Source organism: Zingiber officinale, chromosome 11A (assembly GCF_018446385.1).
Source record: "Zingiber officinale cultivar Zhangliang chromosome 11A, Zo_v1.1, whole genome shotgun sequence".
Lineage (NCBI taxonomy): Eukaryota > Viridiplantae > Streptophyta > Magnoliopsida > Zingiberales > Zingiberaceae > Zingiber > Zingiber officinale.
In genome coordinates, this window is record NC_056006.1 from 1,534,483 (window position 1) to 1,553,329 (window position 18,847).

Consider the following 18,847-nt stretch of genomic DNA (forward strand, 5'->3'; position numbering starts at 1 on the left):
AACTGCATGGATGATTGCTGATTATTATTTATTGTTATTGTTTCGGTCGTGTGGGTCGAGGTATATGTGGCCCTGAGGGCAATATATAAAGTTTCAGATTATCACCAGTACAGGGGAGATGCTGCCGAAATTTCTTTTGGCAGGGACTCCCCCGGGGCGTGACATCTGGCCTCCTCAGCAGACCCAAAAACGACCCGCCAATGACATCCATTGCGCCCGGTGTGGGTCTAGAGAGCACACCGCATCAGCCTGCACCCTGGGACAGTCAGTTTGTTATTATTGCAAACTGTCTAGGCACATGAGCCGAGATTGTTCGTTGAAGGCTCAGCATATTACTTCCGGAGTTTCTGGTCATGTAGTTCTGCTCAGACAGACAGGGACTCAACGAGGAGGGCACAGAGCCCAAACTTCACATCGCCAGCAGAGGATAGCTCCCCCTGCAGCTACTACTTATGGCATGCATGGACAGGAGCACCCCAGTGCCCTCATAGTACCACAGAGTTCTGTCGTGGGATCGACATATCAGCTGTAGCCTCAGCCCCTAGTCCAGTATATGTAGCCCCAGCTTCTGGTTCAGTACCAGACGCAGTCACAACCACCAGTACAGTATTAGTCGCAGCCCTCACTTCCACCTCTGGCCCCGTATCCAGCACCGCCTCAGTGGCCGGCTCCTGCCCAAATGCAACCACCGTTTGCAGCGCTACCACCTCCACCTCCGCCAAAGATTGGACGTATTCATGCAGTCACTAGAAAGGATGCGCAGCGGGCCGATGGATCCATTTTTCGCGGTACGATTTCCATTTATGTCTTATCTACTGATATGTTGATAGATACTGGTAGCTCGCATTCTTTTATATCCTGTACCTTTATGATGGAGATTGGTAGATTACCCACTATTAGACCGCAGCGACTAACCGTCTCTCTACCGTCTGGTGATACTTTGGACGTCACCCAGGAGGTCAAAGGTTGCCCGTTAGATTTTGGCAACATGATACTTACGGTGGATCTTTCAGTATTGGAAATGGTCGAGTTTGATATTATTCTTGGCATGAATTGGTTGTCAGCATATCATGCCATTGTTGATTGCCAGACGATGGTGGTCACATTCTGGCCTCCGAAACAACCCTCGTGGGAATTCACTGGCATCAGAGACGACGACATATCGACTATTTCGACGATTCAGGCTCAGAAGCTGCTGTCACATGACTGTCAGGATTTTCTGTTATCTTTGATTCATACTGAAGACGGTAGTAGTTCTCAACTCTCCGACGTTCCAGTAGTCCGAGAGTATCCGGATATATTTCCAGAGGAGCTACCAGGGTTGCCTCCCAGAAGGCAAGTGGAGTTTGCTATTGAGTTGATTTTGGGAACCGCGCCGACATCGAAAGCTCCTTACCGTATGACACCAAAAGAGTTGAACAAACTGAAGGTTCAACTCTAGGAGATTTTAGAGATAGGATTTATACGCCCTAGTGCTTCTCCATGGGGTTCTCCGATATTATTTGTCAAGAAAAAGGATGGTACTATGAGGTTGTGCATAGATTATAGACAGCTGAATGCAGTGACTGTCAGAAATAAGTACCCCTTACCTCGGATCGAGAATTTATTTGATCAGCTCAGAGGTACATCAGTGTATTCTAAGATTGCTCTCCGGTCCAGATATCATCAGCTGAGAGTCAAAGAATCTGATATTCAGAAGACATCATTCCGTACCAGATACGACCATTATGAGTTTTTGGTAATGCCATTTGGGCTTACCAATGCTCCAGCGGTGTTTATGGATTTGATGAACCGCATTTTCCTGTAGTATCTAGATCAGTTTGTTATCATTTTCATCGATGACATATTGGTTTACTCGCGTTCCGAGGAGGAACATGCGTAGCATCTTCGCACAGTCTTGGAGACTCTTCGACAACATCAGCTATACACGAAGTTTAGCAAGTGTGTCTTTTGGCTATCTTCAGTCGGTTTTCTAGGGCACGTGGTCTCTCACCGAGGTATTTCAGTAGACCCTCAGAAGATCGAGGCTATCACTAGTTGGGAGCAGCCAAAATTAGTACAGGAGATCCGCAATTTCTTGGGACTGGCAGGATATTACAAACATTTTGTCGAAGGTTTCTCTCGCATTACTATGCCACTGACATGCCTGATCGGGAAAGGCGTGAAGTTCACATTGTCCGAGGCCTGCGAGACCAGCTTCCAGGAGCTGAAGCGGAGATTAGTGTCGGCTCCGATGTTGGTTTTGCCCGCTGGAGAGGATGGATTCATACTTTACACTGACACATCTCTTCAGGGTTTGGGTGTTGTTCTGATGCAGCACGGCAGGGTAGTCTCCTATGCTTCTCATCAGTTGAAGGAGCATGAGAAGAACTACCAGTACATAATCTGGAGCTAGCCGCCACCATCTTTGCTTTGAAGATTTGGCGGCAACATCTATATGACATTACCTTTAAGCTTCTCACTGATCATAAGAGTCTCAAATATATTTTTACCCGGAAGGAACTTAATCTCTGACAGAGGAGATGGATGGAGTTCCTGAAGGATTATGACTGTACCATTAGCTATCACCCAGGGAAGGCTAATGTGGTTGTCGATGCACTCAACAGGAAGTCCAGAGCGACTTTGGTTGCCACCGAGCTTCAATCACGGACTTGATTCAGGGATTCTCCGAGTTGGACCTTGAGGAGCAGGGACAGATAGAGCGAGGTGTTTTGGTTACTATGGTTGTTCAGTCGTCGATTAGGACGAGGATCTGAGAGGCCCGGGCCAGTGATCATCATTTTCAGTTCATTGGCAGCCAGATAGATTCCGGGCAGCAGACAGGGTTCACCCGAGATGATACGGGTATTATATATTTTCGAGATCGATTATGTCTTCCTCCATCTCACCCGGTCAGGGAGGAGTTACTTCAGGAGGCTCATCGCTCCCGATTTTCTATCCACCCAGGCGGGACCCACATGTATCGGGATTTAAGGCGTTTCTACTGGTGGAACGACATGAAGAAAAATATCACGAAATTCGTAGCTAGATGTCTTGTCTGTTAGTAGGTGAAGGCTGAGCACCAGATGCCTACTGGATTACTTCAACGGATTCCTATTCCTGAGTGGAAATAGGAACACATTACCATGAATTTTGTGGTGGGTTTACCTAGGACACGACGAGGTCATGACGCGATTTGGGTAATCGTTGATCGATTAACCAAATCGGCGCACTTCTTAGCGATCCGGAAGACTGATTCCCTGGATCGATTGGCAGATCTGTATTGCCGAGAGATCATCAGATTACATGGAGTTCCTTTGAGTATTATTTCGAATAGAGACCCTCGGTTCACGCCCCGATTCTGGTAGAGTCTGCAGCGGTCCTTGGACACTCATCTCTGTTTCAGTATAGCTTTCCATCCGCAGACTGATGGGCAGTCAAAGCGGACCATTCAGACTCTAGAGGACTTGCTGAGGTCTTGTGTATTGGATTTCGGAGGCAGTTGGGAGGACCATTTTCTATTGGTAGAGTTCGCCTACAACAACAACTTTCATTCGGCTATCCAGATGACACCGTTTGAAGTATTGTATGGTAGGCCTTGTCGGACACCCACCCTCTAGGAGGAGGTTGGGGAGACCTAGTTGCTAGGGCCTCATAGAGCTCAGCAGGAGGCAGAGTTGGTCCGTACTATCAGATGGAGGATGTCAGAGGCGCAGGACCGCCAGAAGAGTTATGCGGATTAGAGACGGAGACCCCTGGAGTTCTCTACTGGCGACCATGTTTTTATGCAAGTCTCACCCACAAAAGGGGTGAAGAGATTTGGTCTCAGAGGTAAGCTAGCTCCGCGATACATTGAACCTTTCTAGATCTTGGAAAGGATTAGAGCGGTAGCTTATCGTCTGGCACTACCACCATCCTTGGCAGGCGTTTACGATGTATTCATTGTGTCTATGCTGAGGAGATATATATCCGACCCGACACATGTGCTGACAGATATCTCAGTTCCTATTCATCCCGACGTTACCTACAAGGAGGTTCCGGTACGGATCCTGGACTAGAAAGAGCGTCAGTTGCGGAACAATACTATCTAGCTGGTTAAAGTTGGATGGCAGCATCATTCGACAAGGAGGCTACCTGGAAGCTCGAGGATACAATCCAAGCTCGATACCCCCATCTTTTCACTTGAGGTATGTGAGTTAATTTCCATTCAACATTTATACTATCTATTTATTGTTAGTACTTGCTTATGGTAATAACGAAAATTTATGGACCAAATTTTTATTAGTGGGGAGAATGTAAAATACTGAAAAAGGGCGAATAACCATAAGGGAATTTCCCAAAATTTTTAGAAATTTTTCGAGAAATTTTTGGAGCCCGTATGGCTTAGGTTACAGGGATAAATATGGGTCACGGGAAAGCCTGTTTAGGTTACTCCATTTAAACGAGGAAAAGTTTATATTTCTTTTTCTTTTTATTTTCTTTTTTTTCTTTCTCCCCCACCGCAACGCCGTGCCCTAGCTTCGTGACGCCGTTTCCTCCCTTTCCTAACAGGCGCCGCACGCGACGGTTACTTCCTCACGATTCAAGTCGTGATAGAGAGTTTTTCTTGCATCTCCTTCTTCGATCTTCTTCTTTTCTTCCCCGACAACCACTTCTCCCCTCTCGATTCTGTCTCCTCCTCTCGAGCTCTAGTGGCGCCAACCGATCACCGACCACCGTTTTGTCTTCTCTGAGCCCTAGCCATCTTCTTGAGCCACCGTCGGTCGAGATTTCCCTCTGCCCTAGTGCCGCTGTCGATGCCAACAGCCACCACCAGGCGTTTTCCCCCCTTTTGATTCTTCACTGCCGGTCGAGGGTTGCTGCTCTCCTCTGTGACGACCACTGGACTTGGAGTTCTCTCCGACCACCGATTTTCTCTCTTCGGGTCGTGGACAGAGGCAGAGCATCCGAGCCGTTCACTATGCCCTAGCCATCCCCGACGCTAATTTTCTCCAGCCGACCTTGCCGTTGTGCCCTAGCACAATCGTTAATTCTGCTTGTTCCTCTTTGGTCATGGTGATCTTGGAGGTAGGCGATTAATTAGGTTGTTGTTTCGATTAGTGATCTCCATTTCTGATCTTACCTTGAACTGAACAGTAGGGAAGATTTACAGGAGGTGAGGTTTACTGTTCTGTGGGATATTTTCTTGGTTCCGCCAGCAATTCCATCCAACAACAACTTGTTTCCGCAGTGGCTGTGAATTGAGGTAAGGTGTAGGAATTTTGATGCTTATTGTAGATGATTGTTTGATAAGTTAGCAAGGAATCTTAATTTAGGTTTATGTTTTGAATTAGGTATGATTGGATTATGAATAGTTAGGGTTAATGGAGCTAACCCTAATTAACTTATGAGTTAGGTTTAATTAGGGATTAAATAATGGATTTAAACTAAGCTCGGATTAGACTCGTTTAGGAAGCTAACCGAGGTTAATGAATGAATCAGGGTTCCTGATAAATAAAGATTTTTGGTTTAGCTATTTTGTTTACAATAAAACTTAGCTAAACTGTACGAGTTATTACAGGATTCTGATTCGGGACGAGCACGTCGACATAGAGGTTGATTAGCTCGATCTACATTGGAGGCGGGTACCTTGACTTATCTATTTTGATATGTAATGTTGATATGCTTAGTAATATTTAACAAGTAGTAATATTTTATGTTCACTGTTGCATCGGTATGTCATTATCTATTACCTGAGCATGTTGTATTTATTTCCTGTTGTTGCATTAATGTTTCTTTGATTATATATGAACTTAAGGTAATGACATATCATGCCTTACTATGTTCAGGACATTGATTTATTTACCATACCTGACCTATGTACCTAGATCATATTATTTGATCCATATATCTTTTGGTACACATTTTGGTAGAGATGGATATGATCAGGATATTTTCATGCTTAGTGTCATGCATCATCTCGCATGATTGCATCTGTGCGATTGTTGGATCCATTATTGTTGAGCATATTGCCAGTTACATGGATCTGCACACACAACCACTCATGGGTTAGTGGTTTTTATCAGGCAGGATGTTGCAGTAGGTTGCTCTGTCAAGGGCTCTGCTGGTCCACTCATAAGTAGTGTGAAGCAGCATGGTAACAGGACAGGGATCCCTCCTCTGGACTCGCTCAGGGAGATGAGAGCATTGAGTTCCCCCACTTATGATTTGGGGTAAGGAGGATAGGTGTACTCCGAAAGCATCCCGTCCACTCGGTCACTCATCAGGAGCAGTGATGGTAGAGTGCACGGTTGTCACAGCCCTACCCACTCGGTCTCACCATCGTGTGTGAGACGGCTGACTGCAGTAGGGGTGACCAGGACATGTCATTGGCATCATACGCATTGATGCATTTATCGCTTGTGTTTGCTGCACTTATATGCTGCATATTTGGTGGATGAATATGTTTGACATGCATACAGGATTTATGATACTCTCGGTCTGACGACCTTGTTATCCTTATACCAGGTCCTGGTTAGTACAGATACTCCTGTTCCTTACAGTTTGGTATTTTTCATATGATATATATATCTAGGAGATTGTACACATATTTATTATTAGTTGTTATTTCTTACTATGCATGTCAGTAGTTACCCGCTGAGGAGTTGACTCACTCCGTTGTTATTACTATTTCAGGTTGAGGTTGTCCAGAGATCTCCAGTCGCTAGTCCCCCTGCAGATTCCAAGGATGTTGTTTGGTCTTTTGGTTTTCTTATTATACTATATAGACTATGTTTTAGACTTGTTCTGATTTTGCTCTACGGATATTGTATGGGTTTTCCTTTATTTGTCGATGGGATTTTATTTGGATATGTTCTGCTACATGCCTGCCTGGACGGCAGAAGAGGTGAGTTGATTGTATTTGCGTTGTTGTGATTTGAGTTTTATGGGTGTAGTTAAGTAGGATATAAGATTTGAGTTTTATGGGTGTAGTTGAGTAGGATATTTGAAATGATTTCCTTATCGTTGTTTTAGTTTGGTTTGTTTACTATTATACTACATGGTTGTCACTTTTATTTTATTGTATGTGTCCGTCCGTGTTGGCCGTGTATGAATATGTTGTAGAAAGTTTCAGATTGCCACCCGTATAAGGGAGATGTTGCCAAAATTTCTTCTGGCAAGGACTACCTGGGACGTGACACTGCGAGCATCCGATCATTGTGACATGCTCTAGGCCTCCTCATAAACATAAAGTTATCCTAATCTGTTCTGGTCTCCCTGACTTACTTCGGTCCTCCCCCAACTTCATTCGTGTCTGTTCCACATTGTAGTTGATCTAGATCATGAATCTGATACTATTAATTATATCAAAACAAATTTATATATCTTCACAATGATATAATATTATTTACTTTAAATCTTAATTCTTATAATTTTATTTACAGACTCTATCTAAAATATTTTATGTCAATAGGTATCTTATATATATTCTTTAAATTTATAAATTTTTTTTATATCTGGAAACTTTTCATATCCCAACAATTGATTTCCTTGTTGACTCTTCTTCTCATTGTATTTAAATACGACAGCAACAATTCATTGATTTTCAGCAGAAGAATAGTCGGTCTATTTAATTATTGCCATTATAAAAAATAAGTCTTCTCCTAATAAAAAAAATTTCTGCAATGGCCATTGAAAAAGGCCGAAGAAATATAATAGAAACTTTAGTACAATCATTGTTATTTCCATTAAATAAAAATAGAACTCCATGTAAGTTGATTTCATTGCTGTCTTCTCCTCATTCTCATTGCATTTATAAATGTGATAATAAATCCTTGATTTCCACAGAATAATAGTCATAAGTTGGACTTCCATTTATATTTCATTTTCCACGTCTCTATTTATCACTTGATCACGTAGTTGTTGCTTGGTCAACACGGCCCTCGCCATTAAGATAAGAAAAGGCATCTCGAATCCTGACTTCTTGTTAAGTTTATTTTAATGGTTGGTTTAAGTCCATTTTAATTGTGTCCCACTTCAGTACTTAACTATAACCCAAATATAACGTTCTAGGTCTACGACGACTTCGGCAAAGACTCAAAAGTCATGCAGAAGTTTTTTTTTTATCGCTAATAATTGCCAGAATTATCATTGCCAGAATAATGTTATCACAAATGCTTAAATATCCACAACCACGTCGGAAGAGTGATTAAAGGATTCTACGATGAATCTACTGATTGCGACATTGTCACAAGCAAATGAGATTTTAAAAATAAAAATTATTTGAAAAGTAAACAACCATGAATTTCATACATATTGACAAAATATTCGATCAAAAACATATTGAAATTTGCCCGCACGAGCACGGTAAGGTGTCAAGATAGATTCCTAGAGCACTATTGATCAATCTTCATCTGAGATATGCATGGACACTTAATTTAGAGGAAAAGACATGTGTTTTAGGATTTATTGTTCGTGTATTCAATTCGGAGCATACGCAACCCTACATTAATGGATGGCCTGTGAAAGTCGGATACTAGAGTCAATTAAATGAATAAGTTTAAAAAACTCATTAAACTAAATAAATAAATTTAAACATATATGTGTTCAGCAGTTAATGTTCATGGATAATTATTTTTCATACATCTATATTAAATTCCTACTTAATTTATATCATAATTACATTTGTAGATGAAAGATCATAGAATATCAAATGTGCATGATGAAAGGATAACCAATCTTGCTTCTAGGCCCCTTAATAACATAATAGTGTACTCTGGTTACTTTGGTAATGACTTCATATTCCACATGGCACAATGAGATTCATGCACTAACCTTTAATTATGGTATTTGCGTAAAAGTATTTATCAACAATAATAATTTAGAATTTGATTATTACGGGAGATTTGAAAAAAAAAATCATAGAGGTTGAATATCCCGCCTTACCCATAAAAAGGTGTGTATTTTTAAAATAATCTTGGTATGATCCGACTCTAAGAACATATACCAAAATACATTCAAACTGCACTTTAGTTGAGGTTAATGTATGTTGGGACCGAAAAGTAGCTAGAGGGGGGAGGGGGGTGAATAGCTCGTCGCGTGCTTGTGTGCTTGGCGTTGCTTGTTTCTTCAGAGATGTGCAGCGGAAATACAAGAAACAAATGCATACAACGCTAACAAGGTAGATTTACTTGGTATTCACCTCCAAAGGAGGTGACTAGTCCAAGGATCCACACACTCACACACCCTCTACTATGTAAATACTCCTTTTCGGTAACTACCGAAGGCGGAGAAGCCCTACAAGACTCTCAATACAAGAAGAACGAAAGGGTAGTAAAGAATAAGCAAAAGCTTACAAGAAATGCAGTAAAAACCCTAACCCTAGATTTCTTCTTCTTGCAATAGAGCCGCCTATTGACTTGGAAGAAACTCCAAGATCCTTCAAGAACTGGCGTGGAGAGCTCTGTGGAGTCGCTGGTGAAGATCTGAGATGAATCGGTGAAGTTCTACTGAAGGAAACGCTCGCCTGCAGCTAAATACGACGCCAACGGTCGGATCCCGATCGATTGGATTGCTCCCAATCGATCGGGGAGGCTTTGGATCGATCGGTGGATAGATCCAGAGCGCCTCTGTGCTCTAGAAATTCTCCTGGATCGATCAGCTGATCGATCCAGGGCTTATCGCGACAAAACGCGCCTCCCCGATCGATCCACTGATCGATCGAGGTCTCTGGATCGATGACCTGATCGATCCAAAGGCATTCTGTGCTCGCGACATTTCTTCCCAATCGATCGACTGATCGATTGGGAGGAGCTCTGTCGCAGGCACTCACCCGATCGATCGGCTGATCGATTGGGAAGCATCCAATCGATCGGCTGATCGATTGGGAAGCATGCAATCGATCAGCTGATCGATCCAGATGCTGGTTTTTGCCCAAAACCAAGTCCAAAGCCCCGAAACCAACATCCGGTCAATCCTTGACATGTTGGAACATCATGCCTAGCATCCGGTCACCCTTAACCTGCTAGGACTTCCTCACCAAGTGTCCGGTCAATCCCTTTGACCCACTTAGACTTTTCTTCATCTTGTCAAGTATCCGGTCACTCCCTTGACCTACTTGGACTTTCACCAGATGTCTGATCAACCTTGACCCATCTGGATTTCCCCCGTGCCTGGCTTCACTCACCAGGACTTCCATTTTGCCTAGCTTCACTCACTAAGACTTCTCTTCTGCCTGGCTTCACTCACCAGGACTTTCACCTAGCTTCACTCACTAGGATTTTCATTCTGCCTAGCTTCACTCACTAGGACTTCTCTTCTGCCTAGCTTCACTCACCAGGACTTTCACCTAGCTTCACTCACTAGGATTTTCATTCTGCCTACCTTCACTCACTAGGACTTCTCTTCTGCCTAGCTTCACTCACCAAGACTTTCACCTAGCTTCACTCACTAGGATTTTCTCCTGTCTAGCTTCACTCACTAGGTCTTTCACCTTCTGTCTGGCTTCACTCACCAGGACTTTCATTCTGCCTAACATTTAAGTTAGGACTTCCCAGTCAAGTATCCGGTCAACCTTGACCTACTTGACTCTTCTTCAACCAACTTGATCAGACCCTGATCAAAGGGGAATTGCACCAAACAATCTCCCCAAATGAACAACTGCATTGTCAAACATCGAAACCCAAACCAAGACTCAAGCTTGGTCAAACAGGTCAGCCTTGACCTGAGGGATATTGCACCAACAATCTCCCCCTTTTTGATGTTTGACAATACCACATTTAAGTTAGGCTAATCCCATAGCCTCAACCTCCTTCATGCCACTAGGTAATGAAGACATAAGTTAAACCCTTCATTCTCCTCCTAAGAGGGCAAACTCCTCTAGGTAATGAAGTCCTAACTTAAACCCTTCATTCTCCCTCTATTGACACACATCAACAAATGCCCCATCTTTGGGCACACATCAACAAATTCACTTGTTGAAAACTCTCCCCCTGAAGAGTTGCTCATCGTAGTTCACAACTTCACTCGTTGTGAACAACACGATAATGAAAGTCCCATACCCTTCATTATGCTTAACCCTACATTCTCCCATTAATGTAGTCAAATGCCCATCCTTGAGCATTTTTAACTTAAACCACTTGAACAATGAGGATATCCACTCTCCATTAAAATTCAAACGCTCAACCTTGAGCAGGTTCTGAAAAGAAGGTTAACCACCTTTCAAGGTTCATGAAAAATAATTTTCATGTCTTTAAAGAGTCCCTCCCCCTAAAGACATGGTAGTAACTTCTGTCATTGCACCAACAATGACTTGGAATCCCTAAACCTTTAGGAAACCCAAATTACGAAGTTTTGAGGGTCAAATGTTCAAAAAATTGAAGCAAACCTCAACCTAAACTTCAACTTAGTCTCCCTTAACCAATCTATCCTTGTTTTCAACATGAAAACACCCTTTTTATGTATACAAATGTATTTTGAGGGGTTAGGAATGGTTACCTAGACTAAAATAGGTTCAAAATGCTGAAAATAAGCTTTCCCAGCCAAAATCAGCATCTTCGATCGATTGGAGTTGAGTTCCAATCGATTGAACCCTGCTGAATCGATCCACTGATCGATTCAGTCTTCTTGGATCGATCCACTGATTGATCCAGCGAGCTTCTGCTCGCGAGAAATGCCTTCTCAATCGATCGATTGATCGATTGAGGCACTCCAATCGATCCACTGATCGATTGGAGTTCTGATAGTTGCTGAAATTCCATTTCAGTCAACTTCAAAAACCCCTAGAAAATTCTACAAAATTTCAAAAATCGTGAAAATTTGTGTAGACATTATTTAGGGTATATACTATCAAGGAAAAATAGTTTTCTATGAAAATACATCATATTTTCAAAGATTGACACAAACTTGAAAATTTGCATAAACTTTAGTGTTTTCTTCAAGTTTGTGTCTAACTATTCAATGGTGATTACTATCAAAAGATAGCCTTCACCAAGGTTTTCCAAAATCATTTTAAAAACCTTTTCAAAACCAATATCCCATCATGTTCCTTGGGCTTAATGCACATGACTTGTACATTAGCTTTCCCAATGATGGGAAAACACATAACTATCTGTTTTGATGAACTCAAAACAAAAAAAAAAATGCATTAAATCAACATCTTGAGTTTTGTTCATCATCCTAACATCTCACTTGTATCTAAAGTGCACAAAACACATACAAGTCATCTTATAGGTCTTTGTGAGATGTAAAGTTTGGTTTTGCCCTAATCTAAGGATTATGCATATTTATCTAGGCATTTTGTAGATATTGGACATCCACCTAGGATGTCACTTGTTGATACACTTGTACCACTTGTTGGTAGCACTTGTTGGTACTTGTTGATAAATGTCATTCGTCCTTAATTTTAAGGAAATAAACATAATGCATGATAATGTTGTGGCATACATCAAAATGAAATAGCTTTCAAAAAAAAATTTCTATAACTACATGATGTATGTATGACATGACATGGTGTTTTTATATTTTTCATAGTAAGTCATGAATGCAAAATATAAAACTAAATATGATGTCATGGCATATAGTGAGCAAACAATCATGGCAAGGTTTAGCATAAATAAAATACCTAGATTACCTATCTAAGTGTCCTTAACCCTTAGCTAAGTTAAAACTTAACCCTAGATCGCCCTCTAAATGCTCCAAGAAAATGTCAAAGCCTAAATTGGCATTTCTAGTTCTCTTGATTAACTTATGCCAATTGAAATTAAGCTTATTCCTCAAATGTTGGCATATTTCGTTCTTCCACAAGGGTGGCACTTTAAATTAAGGCTTAGATTGGCCTTAAATTTCCTAAGAACATACCAAAATCCCAACTTGGTAGTTCTTATGATTTTTCCAATTTGTATCACTTAAAATATCATCCAATTTATCAAATTGTGACACATTTTACTCTTCCCAAGAGTAAACATAAATCCATTTCATTTTCAAAGGTTAATAATAACCTTGAAAATGCTCCTTGAGTATCAATTTCTTCAAAGTTGGGTAACTACCCTTCTTCTTAGAGTTGACACTCTCTAACCCATCTATGGGGTAGAGAAGATGCTCCTAGGAACCCAAAACCTATTGGTGCTCCTTGGATGCTCTAGGTATTCACTAGGGATAACTTCCCTAGATACCTTCCTAGTGACCTTGTTTGGCTTCTTAGAAGCCTTGGTCACTTTTTCTAGGTCAACTCTAGGAATAGCCTCCCTTGTGACCTTGTTAGTGACTTTCTTAGACTTCTTAGAAGTCTTAGTCACATTTGTTGTTGCAAAAATACTTCTAGGGATGACTTCCCTTGTATCCTTGACTTGACTTCTAGACTTAGGGTTGGTTCCATAGCTATATGGAACCCTATGGTAAGTAGGTACATCCCTTTTGATTTTAGGTTTGTATCCCAAACCTCTATGGCCCTTGGATGACCCTTGTTGTCCTAAACCTAGATTTTGCTCATTTTGCCCTTTAAGGATATTTTCCATCCTTTTTAGGGTCTTTTCTAGTTGTCAAGTCTTGACCTCAAGACTTGATTTTCCATCACTAAGTCCTTAGTTTTTGGTTTTCCATTAAATCCATGAGCATTTTTGTTTCTAGGCTTGTAGCTAAACTCCTTAGAGTTCTTGCCTGGACTTTTACATACATTCCTAGCCCTAAGTGTAGTGGTTTTAGCATGATAAGCTACATGATTTTCTTTAATTTTATCATGCCTCCTATTTTCATAGTAAATAGCATTAAAATGATATAAATTAGTGCTAGCGTGATTTTTACCATTATTCAAGGGAGTAGGCTCAATAAAAGTTACCTTCTTTTTTACCTTGGAGGCTCCCCCTTGAATTTAGCTTCCTCCTTGAGCCTTGACCATCTTCTTCCCCTTAGGGCATTGACTTCGGTAATGCCCCTTTTGGTTGCACAAGAAGCACACAATGTGCTCCTTGCTCCTTTTTGTTCCGGGGATCGTCTCCTTGGGCTTCTCCTTGCCCTTGGGTACCACTTGGCCCTTCTTCTTGGCCAAGTTGGGACACTTGCTCTTGTAGTGCCCATTCTCCCTACACTCAAAACATATAATGTGATTTTTATTTTTAATTGAATTGTTTATACCTTCACATGTAGGGATGACACTTGGTCCTCCATGTGATGTGGATGTAGAGGCTTCCTCTTGATCTGATAGTGATGCTCCTCCATTTGATTTAGCTTGACTTGTGGAGGTGGAAGCTTCTTCATCCGCTTCTCTTCTTGACCCGGATGTAGAAGATTCTTCTTGCTCTTGATCCGGTGTCAATGAAGGTTGCTCCCCCTCAATCCTAGAGGTGGAGGCTTCTTCATCTTCATCTTGTACATGGAACAAGAAGTATGCTCCCTCCTTGCCCTCTTCATTGCATTCCCTCGAAGATGAAGCTTCTTCTTCTTGGACTTCTTCTTCGGAAGTTGAGCATCTCTCAACTTCGGAGTCCTCCTCTTGGTCTTGCTCCAATGAGTCGCCCTCTTTGGATTCGTCTTGGATTGGTGCAGTGGAGGGGATCTCATGCATTGATGCCAATTTGCTCCATAGCTCCTTGGCATCCTTGAACTCTCCAATTTTGCATAGAATTGTGTTAGGCAATAAATTAACAAATAATTTGGTTACCTTGTCATTTGTTTCGCACCTTTGGACTTGCTCCGGGCTCCATTTGCTTCTCTTGAGAACTTTTCCCTTTGAATTCGTTGGAGCTTCGAAGCCTTCCATAAGAGCAAACCATTGCTCTATTTCCACCATTAAGAAGTTTTCGATCCTTGATTTCCAAAGATCGAAGCTTGTAGATGTGTACGGTGGAGCCACCCTTGTGTCAAATCCAAGTCCATCTTGGAATTGCATCTTAAAGTTGAGCTTCTTGAATTCTTTGACTTGATGAATTTTCTCCAACTTCTTCACCCTCTAGCTTTGCTTGTTATGTTTGCCCCTTCCGGCGATGATTCCAGTGAAGAGCGACCTCGCTCTGATACCACTTGTTGGGACCGAAAAGTAGCTAGAGGGGGGGGGGGGTGAATAGCTTGTCGCGTGCTCGTGTGCTTGGCGTTGCTTGTTTCTTCAGAGATGTGCAGCGGAAATACAAGAAACAAATGCATACAACGCTAACAAGGTAGATTTACTTGGTATCCACCTCCAAAGGAGGTGACTAGTCCAAGGATCCACACACTCACACACCCTCCACTATGTAAACACTCCTTTTCGGTAACTACCGAAGGCGGAGAAGTCCTACAAGACTCTCAATACAAGAAGAACGAAAGGGTAGTAAAGAATAAGCAAAAGCTTACAAGAAATGTAGTAAAAACCCTAACCCTAGATTTCTTCTTCTTGCAATAGAGCCGCCTCTTGACTTGGAAGAAACTCCAAGATCCTTCAAGAACTGGCGTGGAGAGCTCTGTGGAGTCGCTAGTGAAGATCTGAGATGAATCGGTGAAGTTCTACTGAAGGAAACGCTCGCCTGCAGCTAAATACGACGCCAACGGTCGGATCCCGATCGATTGGATTGCTCCCAATCGATCGGGGAGGCTTTGGATCGATCGGTGGATCGATCCAGAGCGCCTCTGTGCTCTAGAAATTCGCCTGGATCGATCAGCTGATTGATCCAGGGCTTATCGCGACAAAACGCGCCTCCCCGATCGATCCACTGATCGATCGGGGTCTCTGGATCGATCACCTAATCGATCCAGAGGCATTCTGTGCTCGCGACATTTCTTCCCAATCGATCGACTGATCGATTGGGAGGAGCTCTGTCGCAGGGACTCACCCGATCGATCGGCTGATCGATTGGGAAGCATCCAATCGATCAGCTGATCGATCCAGATGCTGGTTTTTGCCCAAAACCAAGTCCCAAAGCCCCGAAACCAACATCCGGTCAATCCTTGACCTGTTGGAACATCATGCATAGCATCTGGTCACCCTTGACCTGCTAGGACTTTCTCACCAAGTGTCCGGTCAATCCCTTTGACCCACTTGGACTTTTCTTCATCTTGTCAAGTATCCGGTCACTCCCTTGACCTACTTGGACTTTCACCAGATGTCTGGTCAACCTTGACCCACCTGGATTTCCCCCGTGCCTGGCTTCACTCACCAAGACTTTCATTCTGCCTAGCTTCACTCACTAGGACTTCTCTTCTGCCTGGCTTCACTCACCAGGACTTTCACCTAGCTTCACTCACTAGGATTTTCATTCTGCCTAGCTTCACTCACTAGGACTTCTCTTCTGCCTGGCTTCACTCACCAGGACTTTCACCTAGCTCCACTCACTAGGATTTTCTCCTGCCTAGCTTCACTCACTAGGTCTTTCACCTTCTGCCTGGCTTCACTCACCAGGACTTTCATTCTACCTAACATTTAAGTTAGGACTTCCCAGTCAAGTATCCGGTCAACCTTGACCTACTTGACTCTTCTTCAACCAACTTGATCAGACCCTGATTAGAGGGGAATTACACCAAACAATCTCCCCAAATGAACAACTGCATTGTCAAACATCGAAAACTAAATCAAGACTCAAGCTTGGTCAAACAGGTCAGCCTTGACCTGAGGGATATTGCACCAACAATGTAAACAAAAGGTTTAACAAGTTTGAACTTGTTGGTGCAATCAACACTAATAATCAAACTCAGGTTTTGATGTATTACAAATTGTTAAAGTTAGATTATGTGTGATCTAATGTATTTGCCAAGTTTGCAAAGTAAATTACTTGACGGGTCTAGAGGACCTGACACTATGCTTAAGTCCAGTTAAGTTAAGAGGACATAATAACTGGCAAGATGTCTAGATAGGACAAGAAAGGACCTGATATCTAGCAGGAAGTTCAGTTGAGTCTGCAGGACTTGACAACTGGTTGAACTCTTGATGGGACATCTGACAGAAAGACCTGGTGAGTCAGAATATAAGTCAAGTGATTTTGCAAATGGTAAGTTAGATAAGCCATTAGAGGAGAGATATCTAGTGAGGATGAGACCCAGTGAGACTGTAGACACTGATTCAACTTAGATCAATTTTAAAAATTTAAGTTAAGATCAAGTCTAAATCCTAATTGTGTTACACAGGATCCAATTCATAAATTCATTATGTGTGCTAACTCTATTTTATAGGTATTTTTTGTTATTTTTGGACTAACATGTTTACAAGAGTTAAAGCAAAAAATAAGCCTTGGATGAATAGTACTCAAGGTGTCTTGATTGATTGGAGGCGCCCTGAGTAAAGCACTGGAGGCAGCTTGGATGGATGGAGGCACCTCCGCGTAGATAAACTTCACGGATGAAGTTTTAGCTATTACGGGTGCCTCAATGGGACTGGTGGCACTCATGAGTGGATAACAATCGTTGATTTCGAATCAAATTGGCTTGATTGGAGACGCCCTAGGTCATTGTAGGCACCTCCAATGCATTATAAAAGAGGGGCGCGACCAACTCTTTCTACATCACTTCTTCACAAGCTTTCAAGCTCCTTCTGCTATGCCATACTCCTGTTATTTCTCTGCTATGACACTGGTACATCCAACTACTATAGTCAAAGTGACACCGACCTCGAGCTACAATCATCAAACTACTTCAAGTGTTGATAACAATTTAAATTTTTTATTGTTATACTTACATAGGGAAGTGTAGGGTGATATACTTTCCTCATTTGTGTATTCGACTTCTTTGTCCGAAGATTTTTTCGGAGGAGATTTTAGTGGATTGCCTAATCGATACAGTCTAAAGGATTGTGAGTCTTATAATAGGAATCGTTGGAGGCTTTAAACCAAGTAAAATCAACTCACATACTCTCATTGTTTTTCTTGTAATTGTTTTTACTACGTACTCATGTTTTCGAAAAGGTTTTAAAAAAATGGAAAAGTTTTTAAAATGATATTCACCCACTCTCGTTCTTTTCATACTTCAGTACCTTTCATTTTCCCGGTACAAGCGGGTCAGGTTTTCTATCTTAAATACTTAACGAAGAGAAGAGTTAGTGAATAGTTAGTAGTTTGTCAAACGAAGCCTCATTCGACTATAGAAATACCAAACTCCATCATAACTCAAAACCATGCTGTATTTCAAAATGAAGTAGAGATACATTCAACAGATTTCTAGATTTATTAACATCTCAATTACTTGTAGATGTTAATATACCTTACAAGGAGATAAATGATAGAGAGATGTCTAACAGTGAGGAGCTTGTTGAACTAATAGAGTCTAGCGAAGAGGACCTATAAAATGTTAATGATTTAGATTATATTGATGATTAAATATTAGCATTAATGTTCACAAATTTAATACTTGTAATTGTTTGTATTTTACATGTAGATCTCACTAGTTATACCATATTACACATTATTGTTCTGATATGATTATTATTTCGAATGTGTATATGTTATAATATTATTGTGCAGATATAGACATGTCAACACCTAGTGGCCAGACTATATTGCAGATTTTTTGGGATTGGTAAGTATTGGTGTTATTAGTAATTTGCAATTCACCTAATTTTTATTCGTAAGTTATTTTTCATATATTCATTTTTTCATGCAGTTTAACGCTAGATGGTTATCGGGTGGCTACGTACATATTGATGAAATTTAAAGAACAAGTATGTGCTTCTAGTACTACATGAGATATGTAGACCAAGAGATGAGAGATTTTTATTATCAAGGCTTTTTGGTAAGTAATTTGAAAAAATATTTACTTAGGAGCCAGGCACGAGGCGGACTTTAAAGAAATCTGAAAAAAAATTCTTGTGCTAAACTGTACAAGGATATGCTATACAAATATAGAAGAAAGCGAACAAGGTCATTCTTTGTACTAGATACTATTTGGAATTCTTGATGATCCATTTGGCTGCAAAAAGGTGATAGTCAAATTCAGC